Source organism: Hippocampus zosterae, chromosome 12 (genome assembly GCF_025434085.1).
Source record: "Hippocampus zosterae strain Florida chromosome 12, ASM2543408v3, whole genome shotgun sequence".
NCBI lineage: Eukaryota > Metazoa > Chordata > Actinopteri > Syngnathiformes > Syngnathidae > Hippocampus > Hippocampus zosterae.
In genome coordinates, this window is record NC_067462.1 from 8,053,145 (window position 1) to 8,070,813 (window position 17,669).

The window sequence follows — 17,669 nt, forward strand, 5'->3', positions numbered from 1 at the left end:
AAGAACTGACAGTTTCAAAATGATCACACACACCTGAATTAAAAAGACATATTGTGTAGCATTTTCAAGAACTGTCTTCTGGCTGAAATTTTAATCAGCACCGAGATCGACGACCGACATCAAAGCTTACTTTTCAAAGCTCAGGACTCACTTCACTACACTGACCGCAGCTCTCTGATCCCTTAATGAACACCTAAAATAAAATTCCAGGCCGCATTGGCTTGGGAAGGTATTGGGCGTTATTATTACTGTGTCCCCGCCACGTCCCCCCCCCAAAAAAACTTTAACACACATGATTTATATACCCCACCAGCAGTCTTTGTGAAAAGATGCATTTTTACAGAAACCATTTGGGCACCAATGCTCTTAACCAAGTGACGATGTACCATAAAAAAAAGATATATTTTATTTTTTTTTTAAAGAGAGAAAAGGTGATTCTCCATCACGATGACGGCAAGCGGTGAGTCGATGATAATCCTGTCTCGCCTCTTTTTTTCTGCACCATGCTTCTCATTTCACTCACCACATCTATTAATATATGCAAAGATGCTGTTAAATCAAAGAAGGCTCTAGAACAGAACGTCCTCCGAGGGCCACGCTAGATGAATGGAAGGGGCGGGGCATGATGCAACAATCCAATTTATTAATGCAGTAAATATGATTGGACGTTAAAGGTTTTCAGCCTTTTTCTGATGCGCCTTACCCCTTATCTTTCAGACCTAAACTACTCGTCCAATATATGCTGATGAGGGGGGGAATTGATTTTCGTTGGACTGTGGAAGGATTAGACACGGAATACAGGGTCCACCAAGGTCAGACCAAGGGAGCATTAACTCTATTACAAAGTGATCCCACTGAGGCAGATTAAGCCCGCTTCTCTCGTACAACCACAGCACCGTTGACACCGGCAATGCAACGCAAAAGTCAATTTCTGCAAACAAGTGCCAACCTATTAATCCAATCCAGCTCTTAAGAGGCCAACTACACCCATTAATGACTCAGCAGAGTGTTACAGGGAGGCGAGAACTTGAAGAACTCCCACCTGGTTTACAGTTAGTCCCCAAAGTATTTGGCCGATTTAATTATTTTGAGTTTATACACCCCCCACAATCAACACGGGATTGAAGTGTAGACGTTCAACTTTAATTCAACGGGTCGTATGTACCCTTGCGGCATTTTAAGGCAGAGTACGTCCATTTTAAAAAAAGGTTTCAAAGGGAACTACAGTAGTAGCAATTTCAGTGGTCTGGTACTCTCCATTCATTTGGTTCTTCAAGACAAACAAAACATGCTCATCAATAAAAACGTATGGTAATTCAAGACCAGGAAAGCCAATATTATTTAATATGATGCATTTATGATTGTGTGCTTTTCTGTGGTTGAAGTTTCTTGAGAGGGCGCCACGGTGGACGACGTGGCATGTCCGCCTCACAGTACAGAGGTTCAGGGTTTGATTCCGGGCACCGGCCTTCCCGTGTGGCGTTTGCATGTTCACCCCATGCCTGCGTGAGATTTCTCCGGGTACTCCGGTTTCGTCCCACATTCCAAAAACATGCGTGTCAGGTTAATGGAACCCTCTAAATTGTCCCTAGGTGTGAGGGGGAGCGCTGATGGTTGCTTGTCTATGTGTTCCCTGCGATTGGCTGGCAACCGATTCAGGGTGTCCCCCGCCTACTGCCCGAAGACAGCTGGGATAGGCTCCAGCAAGTTACTTGGGAATCACGGATAAACTCGACACAATATTGTAGCAACGCATTATTTGAGAGCACATATCTGAACACTTTCACCGTGCCACCGGCAAGGACCTATGCAGGAAATAGAGCCGTGCTGCACCTCGCATTACAGCCCATAAAATCCTGCTAAGGCAGCGGGGACATCCCCAGCGGTCTAGCGTTTGATGTGAGCGAGTGGAGAAAGTCCACTCAGAGTTCAACTCCGCACTCGCTCCCTTTGCTGTGGCGATATGAACGGTAATTAGCTATTCTTTGGTTTCCAGTCATTGGGATTGTGGACATGGTGACCTCGAGACTAAATTGGCCATTTGATGTCAGCGTATGAGTTTGCAAACAGGAAATCCATAGATTTTTTCTTTTTTTGGTGTGCTTTTCTTCGTTACGGTCAACGGTGAACTGGAACCTAGACCCTGGCCGTCTTCATCACATTGGGAATGATCATGCAGCATAGCATGGGCCTAAAGGCGCTACATGCGTCATACTTGAAAGCTTCAAACTTTAATTGTGGAATTACCCCTTTAGATTCATGGAGCGATGTATGTCCTTTCACCAGTGGATCAGAGACGTCATGCTCAAAATATGCACACGTCTGCTACTGGTTACGTTTGGAAGTAAAAAAGAGGCTATAAGGAAAAAAAGATTGTTTCACTTCTCCTGTCCTGTCCTGGTAAATCTGCTTCAATTCCAAGCGCCGACTTACAGGTCCAAATACGCATCCACGCTTTACTCAGACGCTCCTCTCTCCTCATCCTCAGCTCCAGCAGCCATTCATCCAGCAGCATCAACGTAGACTGTCCAACAGCGCCGGTATCTCCGCTGATCAAAACGAGGCCAAAACTCTGAAAACGGCCCATGACAGTTCCACACTAAGGACAACAAACACCATATGACCACAAGACAACAACAAGTTGTTGAGTTCTTGAAGAGCTCTCGCAGATGGCTGCTAGCTACGGCGCCATCTTGATTCGACCTTTTGACTAACAAAACACAGAAATACTTAAAACGTCACCATGAATTTTTTTTGTCAACACCTACAAATGTGTTTGGCACTCTGTCTGTTGTATTTCGAGGTAAAAACTGCAAAGACAATCAGCTCGCGAAAACAAAATGCAAAGCTCTGCATCCATTTTCAGACATCTTAACTCCTTTAAGCTACGTGAACTCCCGATACCAAATATGGACTCAGATTAGCAGCCTCTTAGGGATTTACTGCACGACTATGATACACAATAATCTGCTCACACATGCCACATCCCTGTTTAAGAAGCTCAACAGTTACGAGCAAACACAAACACTCACTGACCACATGACGTATACAGTGTAAGGAGATTGAATATAAGAAATGATTACAAAAAAAATTCTTATTTTTGCCATCCTTCATTATGTTCACTGTATTTAAAGAAATATGAAATTAATTACAGAGCGACTAGTTTTTCACGACAGGTGAAACCATGAAAAAAAAAGTTATAGTTTATGCCTTATCCCTTTCTTGCACCCTGTAACCTGATAAAATGATCAGCTGTCTGTCCACTGTGGTAAATATGAGAGTAAAAATAAATCAACATCCAGACTCCAACACATTACAGCAGTTTAAGGCCTTTGTAAACGGAGGCTAATTGGTCTGAAAGTCAGCGCCTTTTACGTGGCGAATTCAGATCCCACACCCTTGTGGGTGTGAGGGGCATAGGTGGTCCCCTCGATTGCGGCGCTGCAGCGGCCGCCGCCACTGCTTTTGAAGCTCCTAACGGCTGCTCTGGTCAGTTAGCGAGCATCTGAAATTACACCTACACCTTCCCACGGTGCCCGGCCCACTCGCTTCCGCAAATGATGAGGCCTGGAAGTGATGAGAAGGGAAACTTCTCCTGTGGCTTCGACCAGCAGTCAAATTACATACCAGCATTTGGGGGGGGTCAGAACGCTTAGCAGAGCTTTTCCATGGACACATGCTACTCCATCTTCAACATATGGAACATTTGGTGGCGCCACCACAGAAAAGAAGAAAACCATTCACATGAATTCATTCACACCTATGGGTAATTTCATGTACAGGTACCTAAGATGTATGTTTTTGGAATATGCGGGAGGAAAGCCAGGGAAAAGCCACGCAAGCACAGGGAGAACATGGGAACCACACAGAAGGGCCTGAACCAACATCCAAATCAAAAACCTGCGAGGCAGACATGCTAACCACTTGTCTGCTGTGCCTGCATGAAGAGCACAAAATGATTAAAAAGCAACTGTAGACACATTAAAGTTACCAAGCAGCTGTTAAGTAGTCCAAGTAGCTTCAGCCTCACAAAATAAATACATGAAGAAAATATCAGACATGCCCCCAAAACATACTAACAGTTTGTAAAAGGAAAGTGGAGGCAAAAAATATTTTTTTTAAATACTCGGTGAAAATAGCAGCAGCATTCCTGCCATTTTGGTCCTGTAATCGAATGTCCATCATCTATCACATCATATTTTTGTTCCCCTGAAAAATAAATGAGGAGTCAGCTCTCAGAGTTTGACTCACGCAAGCGGGGGTGGGGGGGCGGGGGTATGAAAGAATAAAACACGTTTTTGTGAATGATGGTCGTCACTCATTGCACACATAAGTGGCCTTCACCCCGGACTTCCTGTGCGCCGCCACTAATGAGGCCACTCAATCTGTGACTAACTATGTTATCAGGTCATCACTGACTGCAATTATACATTTCATTAGTTCCTATACTTAGAGCAGCACTTCTATGGTGGCAGCCAGTCAGCCTTCAAAATGTTCCTTTCCAGCCACTGATTTACAGCTAGATAGACGTTTAGCAGCATTGGAATGGGGAATGAATCATTGTGCTGTTATCATCTACAAAATATATCATATTTATTCGCGACGTTTTTTCAAGCCAGTTTGTGTGAAGCGGCATCACCCAGTTTCCATCTGAGAGATAAATAATTCCACTTCAGTTCTGTAGGTGGCTGTTTATATATATATATATATATTAGAGCTGTCTATAAATACTGTTGACTTGACTTGACTTGACTGTCAAACGATTAAAATATTTAATCTAATTAAAAATGCAACTGTCATAATTAACTCAAATGAACTAAAAAATTAATCGTGATTACTCACACATTTCTTCTCGTTTCTGAATTTCCATTTTTTGTCCTATTTTTTCCCCATTTTAATGCTCTCATCAGCATGGAATCATGAATCAGTTTTCTATGTGCCAAATGCAAATATTTACTGAAATAACAATTTCGATTTTCAATTTTACATGAACATTTTTCACTTGGTGCAGTTATTCACACATAATCTCTCACACAATATTACTGTCCATCAATAACGGTGAAAAAAATATTTTGTCACACAACAGCTGCTTTAACAGCCTTTTTTATGAAATCAAAACAGAGCAATATAACATTATAAAGTGCACATCTAAGGTACACTAGTACTCAGCCTATAGTGGATTTAAACCATGGTTGCATACTTCATTTTTCTCCAGTTTGCTTTGAACACAGCAGTCTGTTTCTGTATGTTTGTTGAAGAAGAATGAGACACCGGACACCAGTGTTCATTATGTGCTGCTGTATTCGAAACTGCCGGCCGTACAAACAAGCATACGCACTTCCCCCGTGCTATAGGGGCAAACCATTCTGAAAGGGGGGGGGGGGGGGGGTCACTCCCCCTAACACGGTCAGGCTATGTTGATTGTGTTGGTCCTTCTTACGCGGAAGTCTCTCTACGGTTTTGTGTAGACCTCATTTCGAATGACTACACTTGGTTCGATGACAACACTGGAGACGTTTAATTTTCGCTAGGTCGCTACAACAGCAGCGCACTGTCACTGTCAAGAACACAGAGAAGCTCCACCCGCTCTATTTATATGGACACGGAACGCTGTAACCTTCCACACAAAATAGTTCCAAACAAGTAACAGTCGCGTCAGTGGCATACATCGTATACCTGTATGATACACAGAGAGAGAAGAACAAGTAACTTTTTAAAAGTAAACTTTCCATTCATAAACTCTTTAAGTATCCGTTTTCGGTGTCTCGCGCTGCCATGGCTGGCAAAACAGACATGGGCGTGGACTTCTGCAGCGCGCTTGTTGTTTTCTTTCTGGTGTATTTATAGAGCAACGTAACATCCGCTTGTGACGTGTGCCGCGTTAATCTCGCGAGAATAAATTTAATCCCGTTAAAATTCATTTAAATTAATGCCAATAAAAACGTGCTAAACTGACTGCTCTAAAATATATATACTAGCTGGTTCGCCGCCCTCCGGGCGGCTCATCAGCAAGTTCCTGCGGGAGGCTGGTAAGGTGGGCCTTCGGCCCACAAAAGTGTTGTTGCTTGGTTCAACTTTTTGTTCGTCTTCATTGCTCATCGCGAAAATAAAGAGTTGTTTAGCTCTACCAAATAACTAACAATTTCATTGCAATGCTTGTGGGTAGACAACATTTTTTCGCCAAGATGCCCGCGCGATCGTAGTGAGCCGCTGCCTGAGCGGCGCGCAGTGGCGGCGCGCAGTGGCGGCGCGCAGTGGCGGCGCGCAGTGGCGGCGCGCAGTGGCGCGGTGAAGTAGGTACGTTTTGAAAAGGGACAGACGGAAGGACAGACCGCGTGCGGGACGACGCGCAATATATATATACATATAAGATATATATATATATCTTATATATATATTTTTTTTTAGAGCTGTCAGTTTAGCTAATTTTTATTGGCATTAATTTAAATGAATTTTAATGGGATTAAATTTTTTCTCGCGAGATTAACGTGGCACACGTCACAGCGGATGTTACGTTGAGACAAAACCGTAGAGAGACTTCCGCGCAATAAGAACCAACAGAATCAACATAGCCTGACTGCTGTGTTCAAAGCAAACTTGAGAAAAACAAAGTATGCAACCATGGCTTAAATCCACTATAGGCCGAGTACTAGTTTACCTTAGATGTGCACTTTATAATGTTATATTGCTCTGTTTTGATTCCATAAAAAGAGCTGTTAAAGCAGCTATTGTGTGACAAAATATTTTTTTCACTGTTGTTGATGGACAGTAACATTGTGTGACAGATTATGTGTGAAAAATTGACAATCGAAATTGATTTTTCAGTAAATATTTGCATTTTGCACATAGAAAACTGATTCATGATTCCATGTTGATGAGGCCATTAAAATGGGGAAAAATTGGAAAAAAAAATATAAAAGGAAATTCAGAAACGCTTAAAAAAAAGTGTGAGTAATCACGATTAATTTTTTGTGAATTTGAGTTAATTATGACAGTTGCGTTTTTAATTTGATTAAATATTTTAATCGTTTGACAGCTCTAATTTTTTTCAAACTGATTGAAAAGTACTAAACTAATGAAGCAGAAGGAATTCAGAACGCCATTTATTCCTGTGAGGTAAATTAGCCACCAGAACCTTCTTTTTTTTTCCTCGGGGAGAATTTTCCTTGCCTCCGTCATTTAGTACTTGCTCATGTGGGGTTCATTGGTTTTCATATACCGTATATACATATTTAAATGAGGGGTGTGGTTTTTGAACTGCTCCAAGCGTTAAAGTTGCCTTACTCATTTCTGTTGCGAAAATTGGGTTGACATAACGTTGGTGTGGGATGTGTTGAGTTGATTGTCGAGGGTGACAATCGTAACAGTTAAACTTGTTTAATATTTATACTTCCATACGTATGTGGCCACCAGAGTTTTACGTATACATAATACCTAACGCAAATCGATGTCCATCATTAGTTTGACTTTTTCCAGCACCTTTATCAACTGAAATATATCTTCTACTGAGTTTAAGACTTAACTCATCCTAAGTTCTTCCACCTGAATAAGCTTCACTTGTCAACTTGAATTTAGCTCCGCTGTTCAGCGCACTCGATCATGCGAACTTTTTGAAAATAGCCTTTTTTTTCTCATGAGATTGTTTGACTGACATCTTCAAGCCTGTTACGTTTCTTCAATGGAGAACAATTGCTTTCACTCAACATGACACAACGCCATAAATGGGCTCTGCTACGAGCCCAATGTTAACAAAAGTACGGTAATTTGGCTGTACAATGAATGGCTTTCATCATAGAGTCAACCTTATGGTCACACTTAGACCAAACCAATTTCATCCTTTGTCAATGTGGCATTTTAAAAATTGCATCATAATCGTACAACATCCCTAAACTGAGTGCGTGTGCATATTGTGTATGCGCAACCATTCCCAGGCTCACCTCTTCAACTATGCTCAGAAGTGAACTAAGCTGGGAGTGCGGCATGGAGGGATCAAATTAGCCCAGTGAACAAGACTTGAGGTGTTAAGTGTGCCCAGAGACTACTAAAGTAATAAAAAACAGTTGCCAGGGGTTCTCAAAAATACATTTTTAGGGCAATTATATGCATTCAACTTGCCTTTTTCTGCTCCCTAATGCAAAAAAATGTCCATAAAAACTGTGCTTGCATAAGCATAGTGTGGACAAACTTCTCTTGGGAATAAACGATGATACAGATTCGGAGCTAGGTTCACAAATGGACTAAAAGATTCAACCACTGAGAGACTTCCTAATGAGTTGTAGTTGTTCGCTCGCTGCAGGTGTCCCAATACTTTTTTCCGAAGCACGTTTGGTAGATTTATCATCTCTCGAGAGGCTTGTGGTTTGCAACACATTTAGCACATCTGCCGCACTAACAAGGGCTTGCGTTGAGGCGTTCTCCACATGCCAACTGGCACATTTGTCCCACTTTGTACACACAAACGTAGCTTACCCCCACCCCCAAAAAAAAAACGCCTTATCATTTTTTTTCTTTGTCTTTTATTCCCCTTGCTCCAATTCTGCAAAAAATGAAAACACACTCATGCATTCAGCTCATTGTTAGTGGACACAGATAGAAGAAGCAGCAGAAGGAGCAGTTTTGCATTGTCTCCATCACACACCTGAAGCCACCTGGCACACCCAGCCTGCACACGTTATATGCTACGGTAGATGTCCAGTGCCAACCAGTAATACCACAGCAGGAATTTTTCCACGTTATGGTTGCATTGACCCATTATAATGTTCATTCATTCATTCATTCATTCATTCATCTTCCGAGCCGCTTGATCCTCACTAGGGTCGCGGGGGGTGCTGGAGCCTATCCCAGCTGTCTCCGGGCAGTAGGCGGGGGACACCCTGAATCAGTTGCCAGCCAATCGCAGGGCACACAGAGACGAACAACCATTCGCGCTCACACTCACACCTCGGGACAATTTAGAGTGTTCAATCAGCCTGCCATGCATATTTTTGGAATGTGGGAGGAAACCGAAGCACCCGGAGAAAACCCACGCAGGCCCGGGGAGAACATGCAAACTCCACACAGGGAGGCCGGAGCTGGAATCGAACCCGGTACCTCTGCACTGTGAAGCCGACGTGCTAACCACTGGACTAGAATGAAAGTGACCATGTTTAAAAGTTTCATTTGTATGCTTGATTGACCTGAAACGCGTGTGTTTAGAGCACACAGGAAAAAGGGCCAACTTGAGCTGAATGAAACTGAGGCCTTGTTAACTTGTATGGCTGAATGTTCAAACACTTACTTAAAGCATTGCCTGTACAGTGAAATGTTTTATGATGGGGACATTTGAACTCTCTTATTACTTCTGTTTCCATAATTTCCAGATGCAAAGTTTGGAGTTTTCTTTGTGGTCTCAAAAATCTGTTTTTTCTCCACCAACCCCCCCCCCCCCCCCCCCCCCCCCGCCTACCTTCAGCGAACTGAGCGTCCACCACAATAAAGCATTGTTTGACGGCTGTATAATGAGACAGACCAATTGGATATCATTTCAGACTAATATGCACTTCAAAGTCTATAATTAGTTGGATGAACCCAAAAAGTATTTTATGATCCACTAAAATCAGAAAGCAGTACTCTTATTCCGATTATTGTTGCAGTTTGCCCTTTTCTGGAAAGTCTCTCTATAATGTAACAGAGTCCTCGGGTGTCAAACTGATTTTTGTCGCAGGTCACCTTGTCGTTAGGGGTTTCCGTCAGAGGGCCGTTTTGGCTGCGAAACGCTATACAGTAGCTATATAATGGCATCATCATATTATTTCATGCACATGAAAAACTGATTCATACTGTAGGTAGATTTGAAAAACGAAGCCAAGGAAAAGCCGTTCAATTCATCAAGCTTCCTAAATTGTAATCAAGTGCAGTTTTCATTCCAGTGGATCAGAAAGTGTAGTACAAACAAGATGCCAGGTTGTGTATTTTTAGTAGAGTATCACATCCAGTATACGCCTCCTCAACAAGACTGTTAGATCCCCAGGTAGATCTTGACAGCGCAGAGTGATAAACCACCACTTTCCTGAGGTGACAGACGTGAAGGCACTTCAAAGGCAAGGCACACGTACACACACACACACACAAAAAAAAAAAATCACACTAAATTGCTGCTCATGCAAGTGCGCTTGACCCCCCGCCCCCAATCACCACCCCCAACATCCTGAAACCTTCCCTTGCATCAAGGAAACACAAGAAACAAGCACATGGTGCGAAAGCTCACATTTGTTCAACAAGCTAATTAATAAAAGCTTCTTAAAGGAATCACCCCAACCGTGATTGACGTTTTTTTTGGCTGCCAGGAGCAGGTACTAGTTGGTACTAGATGTAGTACTTAGGGACACAAGCAGATACAAAATGGTTGACATTTAAACATGCATGGCTAAAAGTGATTAAAAAATAATAATAATGGCAAATGCTAATCACATGCTAACATTAGCTGCTCTTCTCAACCAAAATTAATTTGAAATAAAATTAAACTGAGAAGCACATACAGGAGACCGTCGTTCTTCATTGTTGCCATTGGTTAGAGGATTTATATTGTTTTTCTTTTTTGTTTGTTTGTTTTGCTGCTGGGTCTTTCCTGTGTTAGGATTTTGAAATGGAAAACTCGCACCCTAAATCAAGGTTGGTAGATAGAAACAAGTATGAGCACACATATCCAGAGTTAAATTTAAGCAGTTTTTAAGTCATTTTGTTATCCTTGTTTTCCTCCAGGTTGCATCCAAAAAAATAACTTTCATGCCATATAGAAACATACATGTGCATTTTGGCCTTAGAAAAGAGTAGAAGGGCCATTCCACCGAATCGGTATCATTTGCATACCCAGGAAATATGCACGATACAATTAGCCATAAAATACTTTGTTTTAGTCAATGGGGCAAAGAAAATGTAAACCCTGCACATTGATCTGACTGCATATTTAATCAATATTATCCATCGCATTATTCTTTCCTCCAAAGGGTTGCTCCTCTTCAAATTAGAAGCAGCGTCGACTTGAACAAATAAACCCCTCTCCGTAAACAGACACCTTCATTACCTCGGTTCACATAAAAAATAAAAAAAAATGAATGCTGAGCTCATTTAAATTCTGATGCTAAAACACCAGCGTCTCAGATTAATTGAATTCCTTAGTGCAGCTGCACAGGGAAATAAATTAAGTTCTACTGTAGCACTATTTGTGAAAGCTGTGGCAAATGGTGGCAATTCGCAGCGGTATGTCGTCAAAGAAGTGTCCCCCAATCGAGTTGCTAACAGACACTTCCATTGTCTCCGTTGAGAAGACCATTTCATGTTTTCTGCTAATCCCAGTTGGACCCCCGTTGCGAACCAAAACAGCAGCACATAACGAAGGAAGTAAACATACCGAGGTAATTCAAGTGCAGAGTCTTACCCCACCGGCCACAATTTGCAAATAACTGTACATAAGGAGTAAAGCAGTTTTATCCCCATTAGGGATATTCCCTTCATTTAACAAACCATGCAGCTAGTTAGACGTTTGATGTGATTTTAGTGAATCATCAAGCACACATTTCGTTCCTGTAAACATGGTTGTATGTCGTGCTTAAGTTGTGTGCGGCAAAGTGCACGCGCAGAAAACCCACTATACCCCCACGTACACACACTTTCACGAGGAGGAATCCTTAAAGGATGGGTGCGCGCGGGGGGGGGGGGGGGGGGGGGGGGGATGTCAGGTTTGCATATTGGCATCTAATATGCTGGAATTGACACACCGTGCACGCTCGCGTGGTTCCATGCACGCACGCGCCCCTCGTGTGGGAATGCAGCTTGATGCGCGCGACCGGGACAAAGAACTCGTGCACACCGTGCAATTCATTCAAATGGTGTTATTGTTTTTTGTTTGTTTGGGGTTTTTTTTTGGGTGGGGGGTTGATTAATGTGTTTCTCTCTGTGTGTGGGCGTGAGTGTATGTGCGCGTGCAGCCAGATGTTCCCTTCACAAATTCACATGCAGCCAAATGCATGGGAAGAAGAGCCGGTAGATGTCGGAACAACAATAAATTAAAGAAAATGCTTACCTCAGGAGCGCTGCCGGGATGTTGCCACGATCGTCCGGAGAAAGGTGGTGGTGGTGGTGATTCGGTTGTGCTTCCGCGGATACCTGCGAGCAGAGCCGAGGATCCGCGTTGTCTGTCTGTCACATAGTTGCTGCTGGTAATGCTGGACCCCTTTCTTTTCTTCCGTTTTTTTTCTTCTTTTTTGAGAGTGGGGTGGGAGGTGGGCATGCACATCTGAGTGAGAGGGGCGGAGCCGCCGGGGAGCTACACAAAGCCACACACGAGAAGCGTTTAACGGTTAGTGTCAAACAGTACGTTGGGAAATATTGGAGAAAAAATACTGCAGTACATTTATGTATTTGTTTTTGTTTTTGTTTCTGTGAGTGTTTGGGGGGTGAACTACGACAATGGAAAGAATGTAATGTACATGCCAAGCCTCTAGTTGGCAGTGTTGTTGTTGTTGTTGTTTTTTTTTAAAGAAACACTACATCCACGTGCACATCCTCGTCATCCTCCTTGTCATCTTGACTCTCACCCTTTGGTGAAGTATAGGTGGATTATAAAAAAAATAAAATAAAAAATAAAGTATAGGTGGATTATGTAACCCATGTGACACATTACCCTGTGTGTTAAATAGCTGAAGTTCACAGTGCCTGTCGTCTGCCGTTATTAGATTCTACCCATACTGTATTTAGGACCTACTCAGGAACTTTTGCTCTGTGTATGACCCCCCCCCCCCCCCCACATTGTCTGATAGGAGTTCCACAATTTTATTCCTGTTTATTTCCTAAGAACAGGTTCTGTGAGATATCTTACATGCGCTTGTGTTTAATTTGTTACTTTTGAAGAATTGGAAGCGCACCATGACAATGTTTTTTTTTATTACAAGCGGCCAACGATGTTTACTTCATCATCGTCATTCAGTTGTGCCTATTGTGCTGCAGTGACATTCCAGGTTGTCAAATACTCAAATGTGCTCCAAAACAGCCCACAAAGATTGTTTTCCTCATTTTCGATGAAAATAATGTTGTGGCATAGACCCCTGAATTTGAATTGTGTAAGTGGCTCAAAAGAAGTTGTTTTGTTGTCTGTGAGCTCCGACAGGGTCTGGCCATGAATGTATAGCAGGGACCGAATGTCCCGGTCTTTTTTTTTTTTCAACAGAACTTGGCAGCACACAAGATGGAAGACATGATTGAACTCTGAATTGACTTCAATTCAGTCCGGTCGCACACAAGAAGTACCCCCGGTACTACCTTCATGCCACCCCCACCCCACCCCATCTCCTCCTGTTTGTTTTCTCACGGCTCACTTGTCACCTCAAACTTTTTTTCCTCATCTCTTTTGTTCCTTTCAACCCCCTTATCACTCATTTTCATTCTTTTCTGCTTTTGCAATTTTAAATGAGTTGTTCTTGTGTTGTCTATACTTTCTATCACCAAACATTTGTTCGCCTCCTGCTTGCGTCTGAATTTTGCCATAAAGACTCACCCATTATTCTCTGAGGAATTCCCCTCCTAAAAAAACAATCCCGCTTATGCATTTTTCCAATTTTGAATCAATCACATAATCAATCTTATATGAAGGCTACACTTGAGAAAAATTACAGTGCTTACTTTATAATGCAATTTTTCTACTTTGTGTTTTCTTTTTTTAAACTGCAGTGTGAAACTTCACCATCGAATACACAGAAAATGTCCCGGCACCGGACATGTACTCGTAAGACGTATAGCTGACTCTCAATCCGGTGCATGATTCAACTTATGCGCTAAAACTTCACAAATGAAAGAAGATTTCGAGCCTACAATGATAAGCCAGTGACTACAGCAGCCTTTTGAGAATAGCAGGGTTAATTTACGCGACTAATGAAGTGATGCCACAGATGTCAGCGCTATAATTAAGTGCCGCAAAGCAAATGTCGGCTGCTTGACCTTGCCATTATCACATGGAACCAGGTAGTGCCGTTTGGCGCTTCGGTGTTCACCCTCATCTGACATTCGGCTTTTGAGCATCCATAAATTACTTGCAAATATGCAAATTGGATTCATGCGATTTTATAACACAAGATCAAGCACAGTGCTTAGTGAGTGACTTCAACCTAGGGAAGATAAAAACTAAATATGTCTGTGTCTATACAGTGGACAACCGTCATCGTCTGAAAATGACGGCAGGTCCTAGCGTCGTTATTGTGACTCTTGTGTGTGTTTAATCCAATTAAAATGTGTCACCTGAAGCCTGTGGACATGACACGACAGTGTCCGTTTGGCGTGAGAGCAAGACGGCGACGCCACCACCGCCGCCGCGGTTTGTGCACTTGTAGTCAGTGTGTTTTTGATTCCCTCCCCTTAATTGCCTCATCAGTAAATGCCAAACGTTCAAATGAGTGCGCTATCTCGATTTATTCAGCCGTTTGCGCTCCAGCAGTCGCGAGCCGCCGCACGCTGCAATTACTGCCGCACGGCTACGCGCGCCCCCCCCCGACAACAATAAATCGGCTCGCAAAAAGAGATTTAAGCCTTTGCTTGTGAACCGTAAGACCAAAGTGGAAAGTCAGCTTCTGCTTGAGTTTTGCAATGAGAAACAATCTTGTGCTTTATTGTGACTTTTGTGATGTTTATAGTTGATAACTATCACAGCTAGGGGGAAAATTTCCTCGTTAGTGGAATGTTTGTCGTTGCGTTTTGTGTTTATACCTCTCATATTTAAATCGGCTTTGCGCAGTTGGAGTCCCGACTCACTGGATACGAGTGTTGTCTGTTGGGTACCTAGTAGCACCTGCTGAGATTAGATTTTAAAATTATGTTACTGGCCTATAAATCACTGAGGGTCTTACAGTCTTAGGTCCTGAATGCAGTTAAGAAATGCTCATGGAATAAATATAAACCAGGTTGGGTTCTGAAGTCAGAAGACTCAGCTCAATGAGAGGAACCCAGAGTTGAAAGCAAACATGGTGCATCAGCATTTAGCTGTTATGCTACACATAGCATGAAATAAACTGCCAGCAGAATTGAACTTCGCCCTTTGGGTAAATGATTTTAAAACTATGCTGCCCCCCACCCCCCACACACACATATTCATGTTTTTCCAAAATTGCATTCTTGCGCTGTCAGGAATTTGAGTAAACTATATTTTTTTCTCTATTTCCCTTATAAATGTCTTAAATTCTTCAGTTTCTTAAAATGTCGAACACTAGTTTGGCTTTAAATTTGTGGCGGCGCGGATGGTCGAGTGGTTAGCGCGTCAAACTCACAGCGCAGAAGTTCTGGGTTCCATTCCGGGCTCCGGAATGGAGCTGGCATGTTCTCCTCGTGCCTGCGTGGGTTTTCTTCGGGTAGTCCAGTTTCCTCCCACATTCCAAAAACATGCATGGCAGGCTGATTGAACACTCAAACTTGTGTCTCGGTGTGAGTGTTATCGCCGATGGTTGTTCGTCTGTGTGTGCCCTGCGATTGGCTGGCAACCGGTTCAGGGTGTCCCCCGAAGACGGCTGGGATAGGCTCCAACACCCCCCGCGAACCTTGTGAGGATGAAGCGCTTCAGAAAATGGATGGATGGAGGGTTGTTTTGGAACTATGTGAAACATGTTGACTTCCCGGCTACTTGAGTGATGAATATAAAACTGCCTTGGCATCATAAGAGCATTGGTAAAGCGCCCGATGACAAGCAAAAAACCACAAAAACAAATCATAAACCTGACCGCAAATTTGTCATACTGCGTAAGAACAACCAGCGCCTGTGATGTTTTCCGACAGCAACAAAATTAGCTTGCCATGATGTTAAGACAGACTCAAACGTTATCCGAAAACGTCTCTCCCTCAAACCATGATTCAACACCAGGTGCTTATCAACCCTGTCCAGGTGCTTGTCACTCAAGACTTTTCATTACACTGCAGCCTTTGAAGTTCGAAAAAAAAGTAGGGGGGGCCACCGGCTATGAGTTCATCACGACAGAGGAATTATGGGAGTTGATCTGCTTCCTGGACTTACTTCACTCATCAAATTGTACTTTTTCGAATTAAATTGAGATACATATCAAATCATCTCTTACTGGTAAGATATATCGAGGAGGGAAATGTCACATTTACAGCACTAATAAGTTCATTCATGCATCCAATCCATTATCTGATCCGCTTATACTCACGAAGGTCGCCGGCGTGTTGGAGTCGCTCCCAGCCGTCTTCGGGCGGTGGACCGAGAACACCCTGAACTGGTTGCCAGCTCACACTCACAATCACACCTAGGGACAATTTACAGTGTTCTATTAGCCTCCCATGTCTCCCAAGTTTTTTGTTTGTTTGTTTCGGAATGTGGAAGAAAACCCAGGCTGGCACAAGCAGAGCATGCGGAAGGCAGACTACCCCTTGCCGATGCGAGTGCATCGGCTCATTTACTGGGTATGACGTGATTGACGGTTGAAATCTAGATTTATCACGATGCATTGGTGGGTATCGGTAAAATCCGATTCAAGCGCCGTTTTATTCATGTTAAACGTCACCTATCTGCCCTCTCTTAGGCGCAATTAATGCACCGTCATTATTTTGTGTTGAATACGGACGGAAGCCGTGAGTCACATACAGCGCAGTACACAACCAGCTAAACACTATGGAGTTCGCGTAAGCAGCAGCGAGGAAACTACTGTATTTAATGCTCCCGTAACATTCAGATCTTATGTTTGGAAATACTACGGCTTCGAAAAGAAAGACGGAAAGATTGATAAAACCTCCGTAATTTGCAAAGAATGGGTCGCACTACGAAGCCATACAACGGCAGCACCACAAATATGCAGACCACTTAAAACGATGGCACCACATCACCGACAAGTTTCCCTCCCCCTCGTCCAGTTCTTTCTTGGACACCAGAGAAACTCTTGGCAAACCAGGTCAGGATCAGAGAAAAATCGCCTCTTATTTTTTTTTCTGTCCTATGGAGATGGATATTTCATATAAGACACTCAGTGAGAATAGTCTGTTTGTGTTTACACCACAGCAACAGCTGTGAGTCTCAGGTGCCAAATTGTTTACATTTTCTTTGCACAAAACCCAATTGTGAAAGGGTTTAAATAAGTTGTTTTACACATTCTACTGTTTATAAGGAATAAAGTGGTCTACTTTTTGCAATACCAGACTGAATTCCATCTTTTTTTTTTACTTTTTTTTCTTTGCGTATTTGCATCATGTTTAATTGCACAATATCACAACAAATTGCACTGTATCGTATCGGATCGCATTGATTTGAACTTAATGTGTATCGCGTCGTATCGCATCGTGACGACGGTGAAACGTATCGCATCGTATCGCCAGAAAATTCCATGTATCGTTTGAGTATTGCATCGCTGGTAATGCATCGAGGTGTGTATCGAATCGTCCTCAGTTCTGAGATTCACATCCCTAATAGAGACAGACAACCATCCACACAACGATCACACCGTCATTGAGAGGGAAATTATCCCCCACTGCTCCCCCCCCACACACACACAGGTCAGCGGAGTGTACCACGACACCGTCAGCAACTCTCCTAATCAATATAATTTCTCAAATTGGTGGAAATAAACCCAAACTTCCTCTCTGCCATCTTTGCTAAGTGTCTTCTCCAATCACTGGCACCGAAGCTGCAGCCCAGCTCTCATCAT

General features: G+C 42.9%; 1 protein-coding gene across 1 annotated transcript in view; it reads right to left on the bottom strand.

The window, feature by feature from the left end:
- The window catches only part of st6gal2a (ST6 beta-galactosamide alpha-2,6-sialyltranferase 2a), a 36,796-nt gene extending 24,447 nt beyond the window's left edge, over positions 1-12,349 (bottom strand). The window contains exon 1 of the mRNA XM_052082258.1: positions 12,062-12,349. The gene's annotated coding sequence lies outside the window, so the exon portion shown is untranslated. The remainder of the gene's footprint in view (positions 1-12,061) is intronic.
- Between the last annotated feature and the right edge of the window lie 5,320 nt (positions 12,350-17,669).